The sequence below is a fragment of the Bombina bombina genome, chromosome 7 (assembly GCF_027579735.1).
Source record: "Bombina bombina isolate aBomBom1 chromosome 7, aBomBom1.pri, whole genome shotgun sequence".
Lineage (NCBI taxonomy): Eukaryota > Metazoa > Chordata > Amphibia > Anura > Bombinatoridae > Bombina > Bombina bombina.
The window spans coordinates 330,927,435-330,949,213 of record NC_069505.1 but is presented as its reverse complement, the minus strand read 5'-3'; positions in this window follow the sequence as shown (position 1 = coordinate 330,949,213).

The window sequence follows — 21,779 nt, the reverse complement described above, 5'->3', positions numbered from 1 at the left end:
GTGGTTTGGCAGGGTGATACAACAGAAATCGATCAGTTTGTTGAAGGATTAAATAACAACACCCTAGGATTAGGCTTCACATTTGAATTTAACACCAAAAGCATCAATTACCTAGATGTAACATTGGTTGGGACACCAGACAAAGGGAACGGCAATATAACAACTAGTGTTTTTAGAAAACCCACAGCAAAGAATACTATCTTGCATGCAAAAAGCAACCATCCAAGTCGAATCTTCAAAGCAATAGCGAAGGGTCAGTTCGTTAGGACTTTCAGGAATTGTTCTACTAAAACCACCTATGAAACTCAAGCCAATGAATTGGTAGACAGATTAGTTTCTCGTAGTTACCCTAAACCTATGGTTACAGCCATAAAAAAGGAGGTGAGCAAAAGAGATAGGACAACTTTGTTAACACAAAACAGTGGGACCAAACGAGAAGGGGAGATACGAAGAGTCACTTTCTTAACAAAATACAGTGACCAATTTGGGGAAGTTTGTGATATTGTTTCTAAACATCTCCCACTACTATTGGCAGATGAGGGCCTTGTCGACACAATGAAACAGGGCTGTCGGTTTGCATTTAAAAGGGGTACTACTATAGGTAATAAGATAGCACCCACACAACTCCGTAATACCAATATTAGAGAACAAAACACTTGGTTAACTACGAGGGGGGTCTTTAGATGCCATTACTATGATTGCATAGCTTTCAAACATCTGCTTCCCGGTAGTGAGTTCAACAGTGCAGTAACAGGTGAACAATTTGCACATGACAGATGTTACAACTGCAGATCCACCTATGTGGTTTATGTTTTGACGTGCTCTGAATGTAACCTACAATATGTAGGTGTGACCACACGGGAGGTCAGATCAAGGATACGGGAACACGTCAACAACATAAAACAAGGCACACTTACGACACCTCTCATAACACACTTTAGCCAAGTGCATAGTAATAGTCCAAAAACTCTCAAATGGACCATTGCAAAACACATCCTACCCCCAAACAGAGGTGGAGATAGGTTGACTCTCTTGGCAAGAGAGGAGGTCTATTGGATTCTGAAATTAGACACAAGATGGCCCACAGGACTCAATAGCGAATTTGATCTAATCAACTTTTGGAAGTAATGGTGTTAAAATAAAATAAAATAAACTTGTTGAAAACTAAATTAAATTAAATTAAATTAGAGTAAAACAATGTGACTGTTAGTAACAACAGTGTCATAATTAATAACACTGACACTAACATTTTTGATTTTATATTTACTTCAGTTCTGACATAGTTGTCAGTATTGACATCCATTCACTGACATCTCTTATTCTCAGCATACATTATATTTATATTAATACTAGGAAAAACAGATTATCACCTTTATGCAGTGAGCAAATAGTAACCGAGAGCAAAATTTCAAACAATAGATTTAATCAAATTGAAAACTAGAATAACATATTGTATTAAACAAAGTTATTCCTAGATGGGAAATATACCAGCCCAATTTTCGATCAATAATTAAATAGTAATCCATGCAGGATGGCCAAATATACACCATAAATACACATAAAATGTAAAGTATGTATAAAACGAAAAACGTAGGACATAACCAACAGAAGTTAGCTATGATTATCTAGCAGTCCCCATCCTTAACATAATCTCCCTAAAACAATCTAATTAACGTTATTATATTCCTCTATAACACATGTCAGAAATAGTCAGTTTAGTGCATATATAAAATGCCTTAGTTTTTGTTTATTGTATGGTTAATGTTTAGCGGCTCTGAAAAGGGTGTGTTTTGTTTTACCCAATGGGAGGCATTCTGTGTCTTTTTAAACTCAGAGCAGTGGTCACTAAAACATGCTATGACTACGGCAGACAAGGCCGAAACGCGTCAGCAGCTGTGACCACTACCCTGAGCTGCAGCTTTGAAAAGTTTCTGTAACCCAAGAGCTGTTGCTTTTTGTTTTAAGCAAATAAAGCATTTCGATTAATTTCAAGTTATCGGGACTCCTGACTCTTTCTCTGTACACTAATAACTATTTAATAACTATTCTAATTAGCTAAAATAAATACAAAGTTACCTGTAAAATAAATATAAATCCTAAAATAGCTAAAATGTAATTATTAATTACATGGTAGCTATCTTAGGGTTTATTTTACAGGTAAGTATTTATTTTTAAATAGGAATAATTTATTTAAGTATAGTGTAGTGTTAGGTGTAATTGTAACTTAGGTTAGTTTTTATTTTACAGGTTAATTTCTCTTTATTTTAGCTAGGTAAGCTATTAAATAGTTAAAAACTATTTAATAGCTATTGTACCTAGTTAAAATAAATTGAAATTTGCCTGTAAAATAAAAATAAATCCTAACATGGCTACAATATAATTATTATTTATATTGTAGCTATATTAGGGTTTATTTTATAGGTAAGTATTTAGTTTTAAATAGGATTAATTTAGTTCATAATAGAAATATTATTTAGATTTATTTAATTAATATTTAAGTTAGGGGGGTGTTAGGGTTAGTGTTAGACTTAGGTTTAGGGGTTAATAATTTTATGACAGTGGCGGCGGTGTAGTGGGGGGCAGGATAGGGGTTAATAAATGTATTATAGGTGGCGACGGTGTAGGGGGGGCAGATTAGAGGTTAATAAATTTAATATAGGTTGCGGCAGGGTCCGGGAGCGGCGGTTTAGGGGTTAATACATTTATTATAGTTGCGGCGGGGTCAGGGAGCGGCGGTTTAGGGGTTAATATGTTTATTATAGCTTGCGGTGGGCTCCAGGAGCGGCGGTTTAGGGGTTAACATGTTTATTATAGTGGCGGTGGGCTCCGGGAGCGGCGGTTTAGGGGGTAATAACTTTATTTAGTTGCGGCGGTGTAGGGGGGGCAGATTAGGGGAGTTTAGACATGTTAGGGTGTTAGGTGTAGACAGCTCCCATAGGAATCAATGGGATGTCTGGCAGCAGCGAACTTGTACTTTCGCTATGGTCAGACTCCCATTGATTCCTATGGGATCCGCCGCCTCCAGGGTGGCGAATTGAAAACCAGGTACGCTGGGCCGGAAAAGTGCCGAGCGTACCTGCTAGTTTTTTGATAACTATAAAAAGTAGTCAGATTGTGTCGCACTTGTGTGCGGAACATCTGGAGTGACATAAGAATCGATCTGTGTCGGACTGAGTCCGGCGTATCGAAGCTTACTTCTCAAAATTCTACTTTTGCCGGTGTCTAGCCTTTGATAACTAAGGCGAATCAGCCTCGCCACAAATACGCTGTGGAATTCCAGCATATTTGAGGTTGACGGCTTGATAACTAGGCCCCTGTATATCTATTATATTGAAAATGTTATGTGAAGTAATTTGTTTGATTGTCAAGTATGTTTTTTTTTTTTTAACCCTGACAATGTGTTATACCCATAGGTACATTAACTCTTGGGCAACTATTTCTCTTGAACAGATCAGCAACATATTTCCCTTGGGAGCAGCAGTTTTATGTGGTTCAAAAACAATAATGTACGTATGAGTATAAAACATAGAAAGGGTTTAAATATATAGATTTGATTAATATTGACAGCATCACATGCTCAAAAATGTCACTATGTAAAATAGTTGAATGCAATGGTCATTTAAATATGAATATAAAAGTATAACATATTTACTAGACTAGGGCAATGTTAGATGCTACACATCTGGCCTGGCTATCATACTCTGATATTTTATGATATATTTCCCAATGTCAAATAAAGTATAACATGATATTTTTGAACATACATCTTACTTTAAAATATATATATATATTTGTTAACCACCATTGAATCTGGAATAGACCTTTTAAGTTGCCTGTTTTCCATATAACAGAATTGGTTTTCAATTTCCATTATGTAACTACATTTATTCTATCCTCATGAGGAATTCTGAATATATATTTGAGCAACAGTGACCTCTGACAGGGAGGTTAGCGTGGGTAGCATCAGCAACCTTACAAGACATCATGTTTTGATTGGTCTGTACACAGGTTGATGGCATGTCATAATCAATCATGATTTTTTAAAAGAGTGGGAGTGTCATCGGCACATACTATTCTTTATTTTCCAGTCTGTAAGTGCAGATTCATTGGATACAAAATTGAAAAGTGTTACACTTTAGCACTCTTGGGGTCCGATTTATTAAGCTCCATAAGACCGCTGCTTCATAACTTGTCCGTCTGCTCTGAGGCTGCAGACAGAAATCAACCCGATTGAATACAATCGGGTTGATTGCCACCCCCTGCTAGCGGCCAGTCTACAGGGGGGCGGCATTGCACCAGCAGTTCACAAGATGTTTGAGGTGCAGAGGACATGATACGCTACATCCTATCATGTCCGCTCGCAATATGATAAATATATCCCTTGGTCTGGGACTCTTGAGGACAGAAAATGATTCATTAAAACTTAACCTTTATAAAACAAATAAAAAAAGGAGGTACAACATTTTAAAACCTGGGATATGTATAATTGCCCATGCTCCTAACAACATGAAAAGTTTACAATTGGCGAAATTACTCAGATTTGAACAGGCGAGGAATTACAAGTGAGATTATGAGAAAGACGCTATAGCAAGAGGAGTATTAAACAAGCCAATATAGGGCATTGAAAACTAACCATTCAAGTTTGTTATACAAAAATGACAAACATCAGGAAAATGTGATCAGAATGATCTTAACATATATTGCTCACACTCAACACATTGTTGAGATAATTAACAGACATTGGAGCATTCTTCAAATTGATCCATGAATAAAATCAGTTATAGGTTATACACCTCAAATCACATACAGACACTCCAAAATGTTGAAAGAAATGTTATACATCAGTGAATTGAAATTAGGATGTACTATCTCCTCCTTCTTCCCGGGATCATATACCTGTGGCAGAATAGAATAAAGGGTTTCTTATTTGTTAGAAAATTCTGTTAATTATGCTATGAGAAGAGACAATCTTAATGAAGGGGATGTAACAGAATGACATTGGAGACACTATTTACACCAGGCAGAACGATGGCCCACCACCTTTGGCAAAGCCATAACTGGTGAAACGCGTCAGGGAAGGGAGCTAAGGGGTAAGCAGGGATATTTTATGGGATAGTGAATTTCTCGAACTCATGCAAGGGCCAGTGTTAGCATTTGTTAGGTTTATATAGATAACACTACAGTAACAGCTTACTGCCAATGTAGGACCACTCAGTCTCACACCTTACCTCGGATTCCCACAGATTGAACTTAAGGGAACCCTGATATGCTCATTGATCTGAGGGTCACTACAGCAGGGTAGCTGAGTGAATACGGAACCTTCACGCAACAAAGTCTGCTGGCAGCAGAAAGGAGAGATTTGATTAAAATTGGCAACTCACTTGTAGTGAAAGTGTTAACTACTGCAGATGCCTTGATTCAGTCACACAAGCAGTCAAACATAAAATATATACAATAGGCCTTGTCAAACACACCAGTAATCAAACATCAATTAGTTATATGAATAAAACTAACCAAGCTGAGAATATAGTATTATCCAGTTGGAGAATGAATAATTAGTTATATCCAAACTTGTCCAATGTAACTATAAAGTAGCTGTGTTGTTCTTATGAAGCAGGTGTAATTGATATTATACAAACAGTCATTTGCAAGCAGATTTGAAGATGAGTTTGAAAATTACTAGAGTATGCTTATGAAGTCCGTTATGAATGAATTGTAGCAATATATATCTTTGTTAAAGTTATTAGTATTCAAGTTAGTAAACAGAGAAAATAGTTTGAGGCATTACTAAACCTATTCATCAGGAAAATCAGATATAAATCCCCAGCAAGTGTGAGCGTTAGTTACACAGTTAATATGGCAAGCTTGCAGATAGATTAATGAAGTTGTAGTAGTACATGCAGTTCGTATAATGCAAAATATACAGACCAGTATTACAGGAGGTGGCAATGAGCAAAGTAATACTGTTACCAGACAGCAAACAGTCCCAACTGTACCAGAGAAAGCCGGAGACACAGCCGCGGCGGGAGAATGTCGGGCGGGACGTCACACGCTGCAGGGAGTAACTTCAATACAGGAGAGACAGAGAGATCTCTGACTGATATAAACGGTGAAAGGCTCTAACCACAAAAGAGCATAAGCAGGTAGATTCCAGCAAGTAGAAACTCAAGGTGAGTTTAGAGAGAAATGTAATTAAATACAATGTTGTATAAACGGCTAGGTCTCTTCAGAAGCAGCTTGTCACTGAGCAACAAATTACCAAGCAATGAGTTCTGTTGGGAGATGCCTTAAATAGGGCTAGTGAGTTCACTTCCTTAAAGGTACAGCATAACAAGAGATGAATCCCTGACAGCCAGTCTCACTATGAATTAGCAATATCGACAATTCTTTGAAAGACTGTTTTCACAGCCAGCTCATACTGTGTAACAATAGATATTTAATACTGAAAGTAGCAATACATGGCACATGAGAACGCTGTTTGTTATTTTTGTGTAACAAATAATATTATAATATTCTAATACAGAAAGCCAACAATTAAGGTCTTATAACAAATTAGTAATTTCACTAATTGTTGAATAATTTTATTCCCAGATTGTTTATACAGTAAGCTGCACCTAAAAATGCTGTTTTATTTTGGGGGTTTTTTTGTGTTAAAAATAATACTACAGTGTTTTAATACATTTACCCCATAATTGAGTTTTTACAATACCAATGTATCCAGCTGGTTAGAGAGTAAAATTGGTACACAGTGCATATTATTTTTTATTATCTGTTGTAAACCATTTAGTATATTTGTTCAAGTTCAATTACCAGCTATTGAAATACTATATACACTAGAATAAGATACAATAATATTAAGCCCAAACCGTACACAAAATGAGGTACTATATTAATAATGAATTACATGCAAGGAAGTTCACAGTTTGTTTAATTAAAAACCTGCAGCAAATTCCTTCCAGGGTACTTGGATTCAGACATAGACATGAAATGCTAAATTAATGATCACACCTTTATTAAATAAACAAACAACAAGCCTGGAGTCAAAGCCAGAGCTTGTAGTCAGATGATCCTGGTCAGGAGCCAAAACGTGTAGTCAGACGAGCTGGGGTCAGGAACACAAAGATCAGCAGAGTCAGGAACAAGCCAGGGATCAGGAACCAGAAGGGACATCAAACAAGCCAGGTTATACACAGGAACTCACAAAGAAGTCTAAGACAATGCAAGAGCAAAGGCAGACTGAACTGAGGCACTTTAAATAGTAAGTGATGATATCATAATTCTGGGACTGCAACCTGTCTCTCCCTGATGATGTTCTCCAGTTTGGCCATAAGAGGGCACCTGGATGTAGTGAGCAGATTCCTTTAGAGGCAAGAGCAGCAGTAGACTGTTAGAATGCCAAATGAGATGCCTATTAAGAAGATGAATTGGTAATAATCCTGTAAAATAGAAAATAAAATTATTAGTGGATCTACCCTCTAAAGGATAATGTAAAGTAGTTGGGGAATTTTTCAGTATACTCCATGAAAGAATACACAAACAGATACACAAAAAAATAAGACATCCACTTTTTTCAATGAATAAATATAAAACAGGAAATAAAATGTAGGGAAACAATGTAACCGGGACCATGTTCCCTGTGACACCTGTGGCAGGCTTGTGACTAACTCTTGCTCTGAAAGTGATTATATCACTACCCAATACTCCAGTCTCCCCTCTGTCTCCCAGTAGCAGCTCTCTGAGGGGAAAACTGTCCTTAAATTGCTCTGAGGACCCTCTCAACGAAGAACCGGGACCACCTCAATTCTTCACCTTCCTACTATGCAGGTAAATAAAAGAATACAAGAGAAGCTTTGGGAATCTTTTGCCTCCTCCTAGTGGCCAGGAGTTGAATCCCAGGAGCAATGACTTGTGGACTCTCACCACCTTCTGAAATAAATAAAAGCGCTCTTGATTTATTAACTTAATCGGTGTTAGTGAACAATAGGCCAAATATTTTTGTAGTCCACTTGTAACCTAGGTCATATTTGTGTTTTGCACAGCTTATTGTTCTTTTGTGTCTGCAGATGCTACACATGCCATTCCTAGCTTTGGTCTATATGTTTTTTGTTTATGCACAGACTTTTTTGATCTTGCAAATAAAATGCAATGATATTTTAAAATAGTCTTAATTGGTGCAACATTTTCTTCATGTGTGAATTTGAATCCTCTGACTCTTTCCATAATTCTAGGTGTTTTTTGCATTGTGTCAAGCTTTGAGTCCTCATTCTCCTCCTCCTACACTGGAGACTCCCTACGCAGGTTACACAATTTTTTTTCTTTGTGTATCTTAATCAGTAAGCTTGCTATTTTTTGTTTATTTTTGTAGAACATCTTGCCTCCTTACCTGCCACCACTGTATTCCTTGTCCTTAACCTTTGGCCTACACTGTCACTACCTGCACTACTCCCCCTCAGACATTCCTGCCTACCTCCACTATCCATTAATGGTTTTGATTTTTCTTTCTTCAGATCCAACTGCAACAACTTGCTTGCTCTGACACTTTCTCTCTGTCATGATTGCTCCATTCCTTCAATGTAGGTTATGCATCTTGTTCTATATAGGGGGTTAGCTCTTTTATTGCATTTATTTGCTCTTGATAAAGGCAGTTGATCTGCTGAAATGCTTAGAGGGATTTTAACCATTTTATTAAAATTATTTGAAGATATATTTGTTGAGAATCTTCAATATAATTCTGGAACTCATAACAGCTTCCCAGTGAGTATATTCATTTTAAAGCAGGTTTGGTGTAAAGCGTTACTGCACTATCGAATGTAATTCCTGTTAGTATATGACTAGGTCACAAAATGATTATTTATTTTTATCTTAGCAGTAACCTCCAATAAAATGTTGTATATATTATCTCAGCAGTTGTCAACCAATAAAATGTATATACATAACAATATATTTATTAATATCAATATGTATTACTTAATTCTAGATTAGTTACCTTTTATAGACACCTTGAATTATATTTATGTAGAAACTAGATTATGAACCAATTATATGTCTATGCTGTTACAATATTATTTACAAAGTAAACCAAAATACATCTCTAAAGTTAACCTTACTCACAAAGAATCACATTAACATATCACAATAAAAATACCAGAATATGGACTGCTAACTTAACAGTGTTTAGTTAAATATAACAAAACTAGTCCTAAAGCCCGTTCACACGGGCCATTTTTTGCAGTACAGTGGTCCCACCCCTGGCGTTCTCTCCCTCCCACTCTCTTTTGCTTTCTCTCTCTCCCCCCTCTCTTTTGCACTCTCTCCCCCTCTCTCTCCATCTCCCCCTCTCTCTCTCTCTCTCGCTCCCCTCTCTCTCTCCCCCCTCTTTCTCTCTCTCCCCCCTTTCTCTCTCTCTCCCCTCTCTCTCTCTCTCCCCTCTCTCTCTCTCTCCCCTCTCTCTATCTCACCCCTCTCTCTCTCTCTCTCCCCTCTCTCTCTCTATCTCCCCTCTATCTCTCTCTCCCCCCCCCCCCCTCTCTCTCGCCTCTCTCTTTCTCTCTCCCCTCTCTCTGTCTCTCTCTCTCCCCTCTATCTCTCTCCCCTCTATCTCTCTCTCTCTCCCCCCTCTCTCTCCCCCCTCTCTCTCTCTCTCTCTCTCCCCCCCCTCTCTCTCTCCCCCCCCCTCTCTCTCCCCTCTCTCTCTCACCTCTCTCTCTCTCCCCTCTCTCTCTCTCCCCCTCTCTCCCTCCCCTCTCTCCCTCCCTCTCTCCCCCCCTCTCCTCTCTCTCTCTCCCCCCTCTCTCTCTCTCTCCCCCTCTCTTTCTCTCTCCCCTCTCTCTCTCTCTCCCCCCCCTCTCTTTCTCTCTCCCCCTCTCTCTCTCTCTCCCCCTCTCTCTCCCCCCTCTTTCTCTCTCTCTCTCTCTCTCTCTCTCTCTCTCTCTCTCTCTCTCTCTCTCTCTCTCTCTCTCTCTCTCCCCTCTCTCTCTCCCCCCTCTCTCTCTCTCCCCTCTCTCTCTCTTCTCTCTCTCTTTCTCCCCCCTCTCTCTCTCTCTCTCTCTCTCTCTCTCTCCCCCCTCTGTCTCTCCTCTCTCTCTCTTGCCCCTCTATCTCTCCCCCCTCTCTCTCCCCTCTCTCTCTCTCTCCCCCCTCTCTCTCTCCCCCCTCTCTCTCCCCTCTCTGTGTCTCTCCTCTCTCTCTATCTCTCTCCCCTCTCTCTCTCCCCTCCCCCCTCTCTCTCTCCCCTCCCCCCCCTCTCTCTCTCTCCCTCTCTCTCTCTCCCCCTCTCTCTCTCATTCTCTCTCTCCTCTCTCTCTCTCTCCCTCTCTCTCTCCCTCTCCCCCCTCTCTCTTCCCCTCTCTCTCTCCCCCTTTAACTCCCCCCTCTTTCTCCCCCTCTCTCTCCTCCCTCTCTCTCTCCCCACATCTCCCCCCCTCTCTCCACATCTCCCCCCCTCTCCCCACATCTCTCCCCATCTCCCCCCTCTCTCCACATCTCCCCCCTCTCTCCACATCTCTCCCCTTTCTCCACATCTCCCCCCTCTCTCCACATCTCCCCCCTCTCTCCACATCTCCCCCTCCCTCACTCCACATCTCCCCCTCCCTCACTCCACATCTCCCCCCTCTCCCCACATCTCCCCCCTCTCTCCACATCTCCCCCCTCTCTCAACATCTCCCCACATCTCTCCCCTCTCTCCACATCTCCCCCCTCACTCCACATCTCCCCCCTCACTCCACATCTCTCCACATCTCCCCCCTCACTCCACATCTCCCCCCTCACTCCACATCTCCCCCCCTCTCCCCACATCCCTCCACCCTCTCTTGAGCTGTTTGAGCTCTCTTCACGGGCCTTCACGCTAGGCTCCGCCCCCTTCACGGGCCTTCGCGTTAGGCCCCGCCCCCTTCACGCTCGGCCACGCTCACTTTTGCTCGGCGCAGTCGGCAGAACAGGTAGGGACTTAGGCCAGTGTGTTTGTCCGCGTGCTGTCTCTACTGCGCATGACAGCTTCGGACAAACACACTTGGCCTTTTATAGTATAGGATACTTCACAGAAATTTTACTAAATCTCAATAGATTTAAAATAACTTCAAGACAAGCATAATTAAACTATTTAGCCCACACATGGTTCTACTGTATATAACTTCAATTAAAACACCAGAAATTATATATATTATTAATGCAACAGCCAATTTATATGCCAATATGTCTGGCCTGGAATAACCTCTTATTCAGCCACAATGAGACAAACTCTAAAATATATTATTTTAGCAATAACTGTAATTAACTTATGATATTAAAATACAAAAATTATTTCTTAACATTAATATTTAATACCAGTATATTTACTACCCTTGGTCTAATTGATATTAAATATAAGAATAAATCTCCTTTTAATTCACAGCTACAGTAAAACTATAATTTTAAGAATACCTTGATTTAAAACATTAAAAATATAGAGCAACCGTATACATCAACAAATAAACCAACTTTAAAGTTTCAGCTTTTTCAGATAAATCCGTTCATCTCATAAATGAGAAAGGTATTTGCAATTATGGAAAAAGAAAAGTTACGCCCAGTTTTGTTTATAGAGACTGTGTTCCAAAGTCAGCAGTTGTGAGTCAGTCAAAATTTCAGCAAAGGACCCTTTTTTTCCCTATGCATCAGGCTTTTATGTCAAGTCATACAGCCCATCTCTATTCTAATCATTGGGGAATATTTGGATACGCCTCATCGTGCTGTCTTTCCAATGGCCCTTAAAGCTGAACATTTCATTTTCTTACTGGGAATGTATGGGTTTAAACAGTCAACCCATTTGGCTGTATTTCTCACATTAACCACCAAAGGGCAGCAGACAACTAGAAATGCATTTTCATTATCAATACTGCTAACAGTTTAATATTTAACTTTTAAAGTGTTTATTAAATACACTTTAACTTCCAGTATCAGCAAATAATATGTCCAATATGTGTGGGACCATATAATACTATTTACTAAACATAAGTATATTACTTATAGTATTTTAAAAATGCGTTTAAAAGTCATATTTTCTATGAAAGGATTTAGAAGGATTATAATAATTTTAGCATGGATCTAATTAATCTTTTCTCAGCTATTATAAATATTTAGTGCATAACTATATGATATAACTCAGGGCACACCATACATGCAATCCTGCATCAGCATCTATTAGCCCCAGCTGGAGCCCAATCTGTTCCTCAGATGTCTGTAAGATAGAAAAACAAAAATAAGTTATATATGGTGTATATATATATATGTATATATATATATATATATATATATATATATGTGTGTGTGTGTGTGTGTGTGTGTGTGTGTATTAAAATAGGCAATGCAGTTGTTTATTTAATTTGTTACAAACCTGAAATACATTTCTCAGATCCATGGATATATTTATACAGTCTTAGTATCAATGACATCTTTGAGAATTATACAGTTCATATACATGAATTTCTAACTTCTCTTTTTAAAATCAAGATTACTATTTAGCACCCAGGGCTGGATGTTGCTGAGTCACAGAATGTGTACCTGATCCGGTCTTGGAGTGCAGTTCCCTTCCATGTTTTGTATTTTCTATGGGTGATTACAGCCACCTGTGCACCCCTTCTTTGTTCTCAGTTTGTTTGGCTTTGTGAGCTCGCATGATGGTGTGGCTGTGTTAGGGACTCAGGCAATGGAAAGGACCTTGACGTGGTGCCTGAGATTTCCCATTTGGCCAGATGCGGTGACTAACCTTTCCAGTTGTGATTTTATCTTAGCTGTGAGCTAGCTGGTGAGTGCTGGGTGTTTCTATGTGTTGTATTACTTTTTATTTGTAATCTCCCTTGTTTCTTGCACCCATTCCGGACTGGGGCTAACTGCCTGTGGCTCTGGTGACATCACAGCTTTTTTGGAGTGCTATTTAGCACCCAGGGCTGGATGTTGCTGAGTCACAGGATGTGTACCTGATCCGGTCTTGGAGTGCAGTTCCCTTCCATGTTTTGTATTTTCTATGGGTGATTACAGCCACCTGTGCACCCCTTCTTTGTTCTCAGTTTGTTTGGCTTTGTGAGCTCGCATAATGGTGTGGCTGTGTTAGGGACTCAGGCAATGGAAAGGACCTTGACGTGGTGCCTGAGCTTTCCCATTTGGCCAGATGCGGTGACTAACCTTTCCAGTTGTGATTTTATCTTAGCTGTGAGCTAGCTGGTGAGTGCTGGGTGTTTCTATGTGTTGTATTACTTTTTATTTGTAATCTCCCTTGTTTCTTGCACCCATTCCGGACTGGGGTTAACTGCCTGTGGCTCTGTTGACATCACAGCTTTTTTGGAGTGCTATTTAGCACCCAGGGCTGGATGTTGCTGAGTCACAGGATGTGTACCTGATCCGGTCTTGGAGTGCAGTTCCCTTCCATGTTTTGTATTTTCCATGGGTGATTACAGCCACCTGTGCAACAATTCTTTGTTCTCAGTTTGTTTGGCTTTGTGAGCTTGCATGATGGTGTGGCTGTGTTAGGGACTCAGGCAATGGAAAGGACCTTGACGTGGTGCCTGAGCTTTCCCATTTGGCCAGATGCAGTGACTAACCTTTCCAGTTGTGATTTTATCTTAGCTGTGAGCTAGCTGGTGAGTGCTGAGTGTTTCTATGTGTTGTATTACTTTTTATTTGTAATCTCCCTTGTTTCTTGCACCCATTCCGTACTGGGGTTAACTGCCTGTGGCTCTGGTGACATCACAGCTTTTTTGGAGTGCTATTTAGCACCCAGGGCTGGATGTTGCTGAGTCACAGGATGTGTACCTGATCCGGTCTTGGAGTGCAGTTCCCTTCCATGTGTTTTATATATATATATATATATATATATATATATATATATATATATATATATATATATATATAATTTATTATTCTGTTTATACACCTATTTTCCTGATTTCAGCATGTCTACATCACAGGAACAGATACCTATCGACCTGGATGCACAGAGTGGGGATTTAACCTGTCAAACTGTGGAAGCCCAGACTGGCACTGTATCTTATACACCAGATGATGCTGTCCGGATTTTGTTCACTTCCATCTCCAAGACTGTTGGTGAGACCCCAATTAATTTATACCATACTTTATTAAAGCTGAAAAAAGAGAGGTTGACCTGACCTTACATGGTAGTTACTTATCCGATTACTTTAGAACAGGGCACATACCCAGAGGTTTCAGGGTCCATAATGTACCCACTATTGGGTGAGAAAATCCAGAGTTCAGAAAAAAGTGGTGCTTTTTTTTGAACAAGTGTTCTTTAGACTTAATCTTACTTGTCATAGAGGAAGTTACTGCAATCCTAGGCAGAGTTAAATTTGAAATACAGACGTTTGAAAATACACATCAGGCTACTCTTACTAGTGACACACAAGAAAACTGGTTATCTAAAATTAAATCTCAAATAGACAAATACCAGAAAGATTTAATAACCTTTAAAAACAGGAAGTTAGAAACTGTAAATCAGGATTATAAACAAGGACAAGTTTATAAATGGCTAACTACCACACCTGACACCAGAACCAGGAGGAGACAGAGAAATAGACGGGTCCATTTTGATACAGTAGATACAAGTGGGGGAGAGTCCACGGATACTGAGAGGAACCCTGACAATATTTCTCTGACCCCACCTGGTCCATATAGACATCAAAATCCATTTACTGCCCATGCATCTAGAGAATATTCCACACCAAATCACCATTTTTTAGGGGTAACTACCCGCTCCCGGGGTGGGGGCGGTATAGTAGACCCCATATTAGGCGGGCGGGGCATAAGACACCGACCCCCAAGATGTCCACAACAGAGGACATAGTAATCAATCTAAGTACACATATCCTCTCTGACAGTGAACGCCAAGTTCTAAATAGAGGACTATCTTTCGTGCCTAGCACAGCTCTTTCTGAATTTGACCTCAAACTGGACCTGTATAAATTGAACAAATTACTTAAGATCAGGGAGTTTTTTAAAAACTCCACATCTAGTTCAACTAAAACACAGGTAGAACTTAAATGTAAAATCCCTAGCACCTTTGAACCGACTAATAGTAGCCCGAGTACTAAAACATTTGTCAGACTAGTCACTCAAGACCTTGAAACAGCCAGACACCAGTCCCTTTGGACACATAATCTGACCAGGGAAGAACGCCTGGCGATAAAGACCCTTCAGGATGACCTATCTATAGTTATCAGGCCCGCCGATAAGGGCGGGGCCATTGTGATATTGAACTATAGAGATTATCAAACTGACATCCTGACTCAGCTGACTGACACACAAACATACACGGAATTGCCTAATGACCCCACCATGAGGTTCAAAACACAATTGGATGCTTTGATACAGATGGGGTTTGAACAGGGCTGGTTGTCCGAACATCTTCGTGACTTCTGCTCTACTTCTTACCCAAAAACACCCATCCTCTATTCCATCCCTAAGATACACAAAACATTGGATCATCCACCAGGCCGGCCCATTGTGTCGGCGAGGGATTCCCTGACACAACCGGTAGCACAACTGGTGGATATATTACTACAACCTGTAGTCAGGGAAATAAAGTCATACATCATGGACACAGGTGACTTTATTCGGAAGATACGGACTGTTGACGTCCAACATGATGACCTATTGGTCTGTTTGGACATCAACAGTCTGTATACTATCATCCCCCATACCGAGGACCTTAAAGCAGTTCAGGAACATATCACTAATAATTCTCTCTATGAAGGCCCACCGGTTGAGTATTTTCTTTCCCTGATTGAATACTGTTTGTATAAAAATTACTTTAGATTTGAAAGTAAGTTTTATTTGCAAACAGCTGGTACGGCCATGGGCTCCTCCATGGCCCCTGCATACGCCAACATATATATGTCTCAATTCGAAAATCTATATCTTTGGCATACTGTTAATTTAGCAGTAATATGCTATTACAGATATATTGACATCTTTATGGTGTGGCGGAGGACCATGGAGGACCTACAAACTTGGTTTGAGAAATACAACATGGCCACCAGTAATGTAAAGTTCAAGATGACTGTTAACAGACAGACTATCAACTTCCTGGACCTGACGGTCTTTAAAAAGGCACCCCAATTGGGTACCACCTTATATCATAAACAAACTGACCGTAATTCCATACTGAGAGCAGACAGCTGTCACCCTCCTGCCCTTTTAAAGGGCATAGTCAAGTCTCAGTTCATAAGAACAATGAGAAATAATTCAGAGATATGTACTGGGGTCTCGCAACTGACAGGAGTGGGAGAGAGATTCTGTGAAAGGGGGTATAAATCCTCGATTATCCAAGACACCATGACCACAGCATCTTCACTTACCCAAGATGAACTGATTAAACCTACACCAAAGAGAGTCACAAGCAATAAGTTAATTATGTCTACTACATTCACTCCAGCCACCAAGAACACGGGACGAATTTTACATCAGCATTGGCCCATAATGGCGTCTGATCCAAAATTAACATTCACCCGACAGTTACAACCCATGGTGGGTTTTAAGAGGGGCACTAATCTTAAAGACCTCTTAATGCGTATGGATCAGAAATCTAGTTACATTACAGGGGCCAAAATAAATATCAAAGGATCGTATAGGTGCTTAGGCTGTACAACGTGTAATGGCCTGGTTAGTACCAAAACCTTTCATCACCCACACACAAACAGGAGATACATGATTAAACATTCCATTACGTGTACCACTACACACGTAGTGTACCTCCTCTTCTGCCCATGTTCGTGCTTCTATGTGGGTAAAACTACAGGCACGTTACGTGAACGAATGGCAAATCACAGGCATGCAATAAGATCTGCACTGAAACAGGGAGACTCCGAACAACCGGTTGCACGCCATTGTGCCAAGCAAGGCCACGCTGTTTCCTCCATACGTTACATCCTCATTGATCACATACCCCCACTGGACCGGGGAGGGGACAGAAGTAAGACATTGCTTAAACGTGAAGCCCAGTGGATCTTCAAACTTGGAACCATACATCCAGGTGGATTAAATACCACCCCAGATTTTAAAAATCTTATCTGATCCTATAAGGTAGTGCTACATACTTGGGGTACAACCCAGGGTCATTGTGGCTACGTGTAGCTTCCAGCCCCATTGCTCTGATGAATGGGGGTAGCTGGTTGCTTACGACACATCCAGATGGAGGTGATATCCCCCACCTTGGTTGTGGAAGCCTGGTCCCTGAGGTATTATTACCCACTTATGCACCTTAGACCTTTCATTGGGAATCCATTAAATTACCTCTTAGTATGAAGGAGTAACAAGATGGACTATCCCTATTTGTTCATACTTGGTCCATTATGAGTTGGCCTAATCTATCTTTTCATATATAGAATATGAAGGAGTAACAAGATGGACTGTTTCTATCTGTTCATACTTGGTCCCTTATAAGTTGGCCTAATCTATCTCTTCATATATATATATATGATAATGATGAATGTATACTAGATGTAAAATAAGATCTATTCCCACACATCACCATGCATTGCCTTAGAAAACGTAATAAGGCATGTTTGTGTGGCACATTGGGGTATCCATCTAACCTTGTATCTGGATTATAGAGATAAGTACACAATTCTTTCTATATAAGCCTGAAAATCTATGTCTCTTTGAGAGTTCACTGTAAGACTAGGTGCATATCTTTATTGGGCTTAGTATTTGCACATGGTCATAAATAAACAGACGAATTGAGGTATAGATATATCAACCGGTTTTGGTAATGTAAAACAAACTTGCGCCCAATTAGTTATAGCACATTACCAATTTTCCTATAGTCCTACTGGAAAACATATTTACATATTGTTGAAAATAGACCCTGCGGGTGTACAATCAGTAAAGAGCTCTCTTAATATTCGCAGTCACTCAACATCATCCTTGTAACAGATAACCAGCACAGCAAGAATTACCATTTCTTTGTATATAAGTCTAAACTTATACTTATCTATGTACATATATTATCGCTTCTTTTGTGCATAAATGTGATTAAGAATGTTTATCACTTATAGCCACATATATTAATGTGCTGCACTATGCGATTTACCACAGTGTTAAGACACGATTGTTGAATGTTTACTATAACCATGGCTATAGTTGCCATGGTGACCTGTACACACAGTGACACTTGATCAGCCGATTAGAGATAATGTTACGGCGATCTAAGGAAGAATTTCAATATACATAAATGTACTTTAGCACTTGTTTACTTACCACAGATTATACACTAACACGTATGGGTTATTACTTATTGACAAAATACATAACACTGTTTGTATACTTAGTACTACAATGCCGCGAAACCGGAAGTGAGACAACATCACTTCCGGTAGGCATCATCACTGTGGAACGCAAGATGCGTTCCACACCCGATGTTTGGCGCACTTTTGGAGTAACACTGGTTTGGTGAGAATTGTTGGAAACACTATAAATTGTTTGAATTTTGCTTATGTTTTGATGCTGATGAAGGGGTTGTGAACCCCGAAAACGTTCCATTAAAGAATTTTGTGGAAGACCTGAGAGTGCATTTGCTTTTGTTACATATGCTACTTATATTTGCACCCAGGCTGCTGTCTCTTGGTGGGCTGAACTGGAAATTATTTGGAGACGTCACAGAAATAAATATTTTTGATTGAAAGGACCAGTGAGTGCAGCCATTTGTTCATTGATATTATTCACTTTTTGCATGCACCCTGGCACATTGAATTTTGAAGTGAGAGTGCTCTCCTGCTGCTTATATTTATATATATATTTAGAAGTGTATTGAAGAAAGTTCGGAGGATACTTTCCTGCAGAGACTGGAATTGGAAATACCAGGGCTGGCAGTGACCCAAAAGGGAAGTTATATATTTCATATTATCTGTTTTATATATTTTATTGTATACTTGTTTTATATAGTGTTCAGCAATTCATTTTGGTAATTTTGTTGAGGTCTATGATTGGCTGTGAATTTGATAGGGATTTGATGTAAATGGGGAAAAAGGAGCAAATTAGCCATTTTAGTTTTGATTTTTTTGTGGTGCAGTTAGGTTTTATTTTTTTGTGTATTGGGTTTCTTCTTTGTGGATTGGCATCCATTAACATTGATTCCGGAAGCCCAACTGGAAAAATTAAGGTTGACCATTGTGTGAGATATTAATGTGGGCTGTGTTGGACTTGGCAAGTTTGTAATTTCTTTCTTAACAAAAAACAAAAACAAAACAGAAAAAGGCAATTTCCACTTTTCCAATTTCAATAAAAAAAAAAACAACCCCTATTTGTTTCACCCTTCAAATAGGTTAAGCGCATAATTAAAGTCAGCTCCAGAGCAGAAATACTGGGAGCAACCTAAACACATCAGGTAAGCCCACAAGATGCACATGTATGAAGCCACCAGTCACCAACAAGCTAGTGTATTGATGCTCCTGAGCCTACCTAGAAATCCTGTTCAACAAAGGATATTGAGATATTAAGAAAACATTCGATAATGGAAGTAACTTTAAAAATCTCTTAAAATTGAATGTTTTATATTAACCGTGAAATGAATTTTGACTTCATGTCTCTTTAAAGGGATATTAAGATAAAAATGTAATTCCCAATAAAATGTTTAACTATGAGTAGAAATACAATGCAATTACATTTATTATAACATTTGCCCATATTTTCCCATGTTTTCCATTGCCCTAGAGTGCATCCTGTATGATTCACAACTTTGACCCTACAAATTATTTTTTTATCTGCACCTAATTATCCACGGATAGTGATGTCGTGAATAGTTCGCCGGCGAATAGTTCGCGGCGAACATAGCATGTTCGTGTTCGCCGTGGCGGGCGAACATATGCGATGTTCGATCCACCCCCTATTCGTCATCATTGAGTAATACTTTGACTCTATACCTCACAGTCAGCAGGCACATTCCAGCCAATCAGCAGCAGACCCTCCCTCCCAGACCCTCCTACCTCCTGGACAGCATCCATTTTAGATTCATTCGGAAGCTGCATTCTTAGTGAGAGGAGGGACAGTGTAGCTGCTGCTGATTTAGTAGGGAAATCTATAGCTAGGCTAGTGTATTCAGTGTCCACTACAGACCTGAAGGACTCATCTGATCTCTGCTGTAAGGACAGCACCCCAAAAAGCCCTTTTAGGGCTGCTTTTTTTTCCCCTGTGTAATCTAATTGCAGTTGCCTGCCTGCCAGCATGTGTGTCAGGCTCACAGCGTATACTGTACCCACTTGCCCAGTGCCACCACTCATATCTGGTGTAACAGTAGTGTAAATTTAAAAAAAAAAACTTTTTTGACTGTGAAACATCAGTCTACTTGTGTAATCTAATTGCAGTTGCCTGCCTGCGAGCATGTGTGCCAGGTTCACAGCGTATACTGTGCCCACTTGCCCAGTGCCACCCCTCATATCAGGTGTAACAGTAGTGTAAATTTTAAAAAAACTACTTTTTTGACTGTGAAACATCAGTCTGCTTGTGTAATCTAATTACAGTTGCCTGCCTGCCAGCGTGTGTGTCAGGCTTACAGCGTATACTATGCCCACTTGCCCAGTGCCACCACTCATATCTGGTGTAACAGTATTGTAAATTAAAAAAAACAAACTTTTTTGACTGTGAAACATCAGTCTGCTTGTGTAATCTAACTGCAGTTGCCTGCCTGCCAGTGTGTGTGTCAGGCTCACAGCATATACTGTGCCCACTTACCCAGTGCCAACACTCATATCATGTTTAATAGTAGTGTACATTTAAAAAAAAAAACTTTTTTGACTGTGAAACATCAGTCTGCTTTTTTGTGTCAGGCTCACAGTGTATACTGTGCCCACTTGCCCAGTGCCACCACTCATATCTTGTTTAATAGTAGTGTAAGTGTACATTTAAAAAAAAAAAACTTTTTTGACTGTGAAACATCAGTCTGCTTTTTTGTGTCAGGCTCACAGCGTATACTGTGCCCACTTGCCCAGTGGCACCACTCATATCTTGTTTAATAGTAGTGTAAGTGTACATATAAAAAAAAAACTTTTTGGACTGTGAAACATCAGTCTGCTTTTTTGCGTCAGGCTCACAGCATATACTGTGCCCACTTGCCCAGTGCCACCACTCATATCTTGTTTAATAGTAGTGTAAGTGTACATTTAAAAAAAAAACTTTTTTGACTATGAAACATCAGTCTGATTTTTTGTGTCAGGCTCACAGAGTATACTGTGCCCACTTGCCCAGTGCCACCACTCATATCTTGTTTAATAGTAGTGTAAGTGTACATTTAAATAAAAAAAAACTTTTTGGACTGTGAAACATCAGTCTGCTTTTTTGTGTCAGACTCACAGCGTATACTGTGCCCACTTGCCCAGTGGCACCACTCATATCTTGTTTAATAGTAGTGTAAGTGTACATTTAAAAAAACAAACAAAAACTTTTTGGACTGTGAAACATCAGTCTGCTTTTTTGTGTCAGGCTCACAGCGTATACTGTGCCCACTTGCCCAGTGCCACTACTCATATCTTGTTTAATAGTAGTGTAAGTGTACATTTAAAAAAAAAAACTTTTTGGACTGTGAAACATCAGTCTGCTTTTTTGTGTCAGGCTCACAGTGTATACTGTGCCCACTTGCCCAGTGCCACCACTCATATCTTGTTTAATAGTAGTGTAAGTGTACATTTAAAAAAACAAAAACTTTTTGGACTGTGAAACATCAGTCTGCTTTTTTGTGTCAGGCTCACAGCGTATACTGTGCCCACTTGCCCAGTGCCACCACTCATATCTTGTTTAATAGTAGT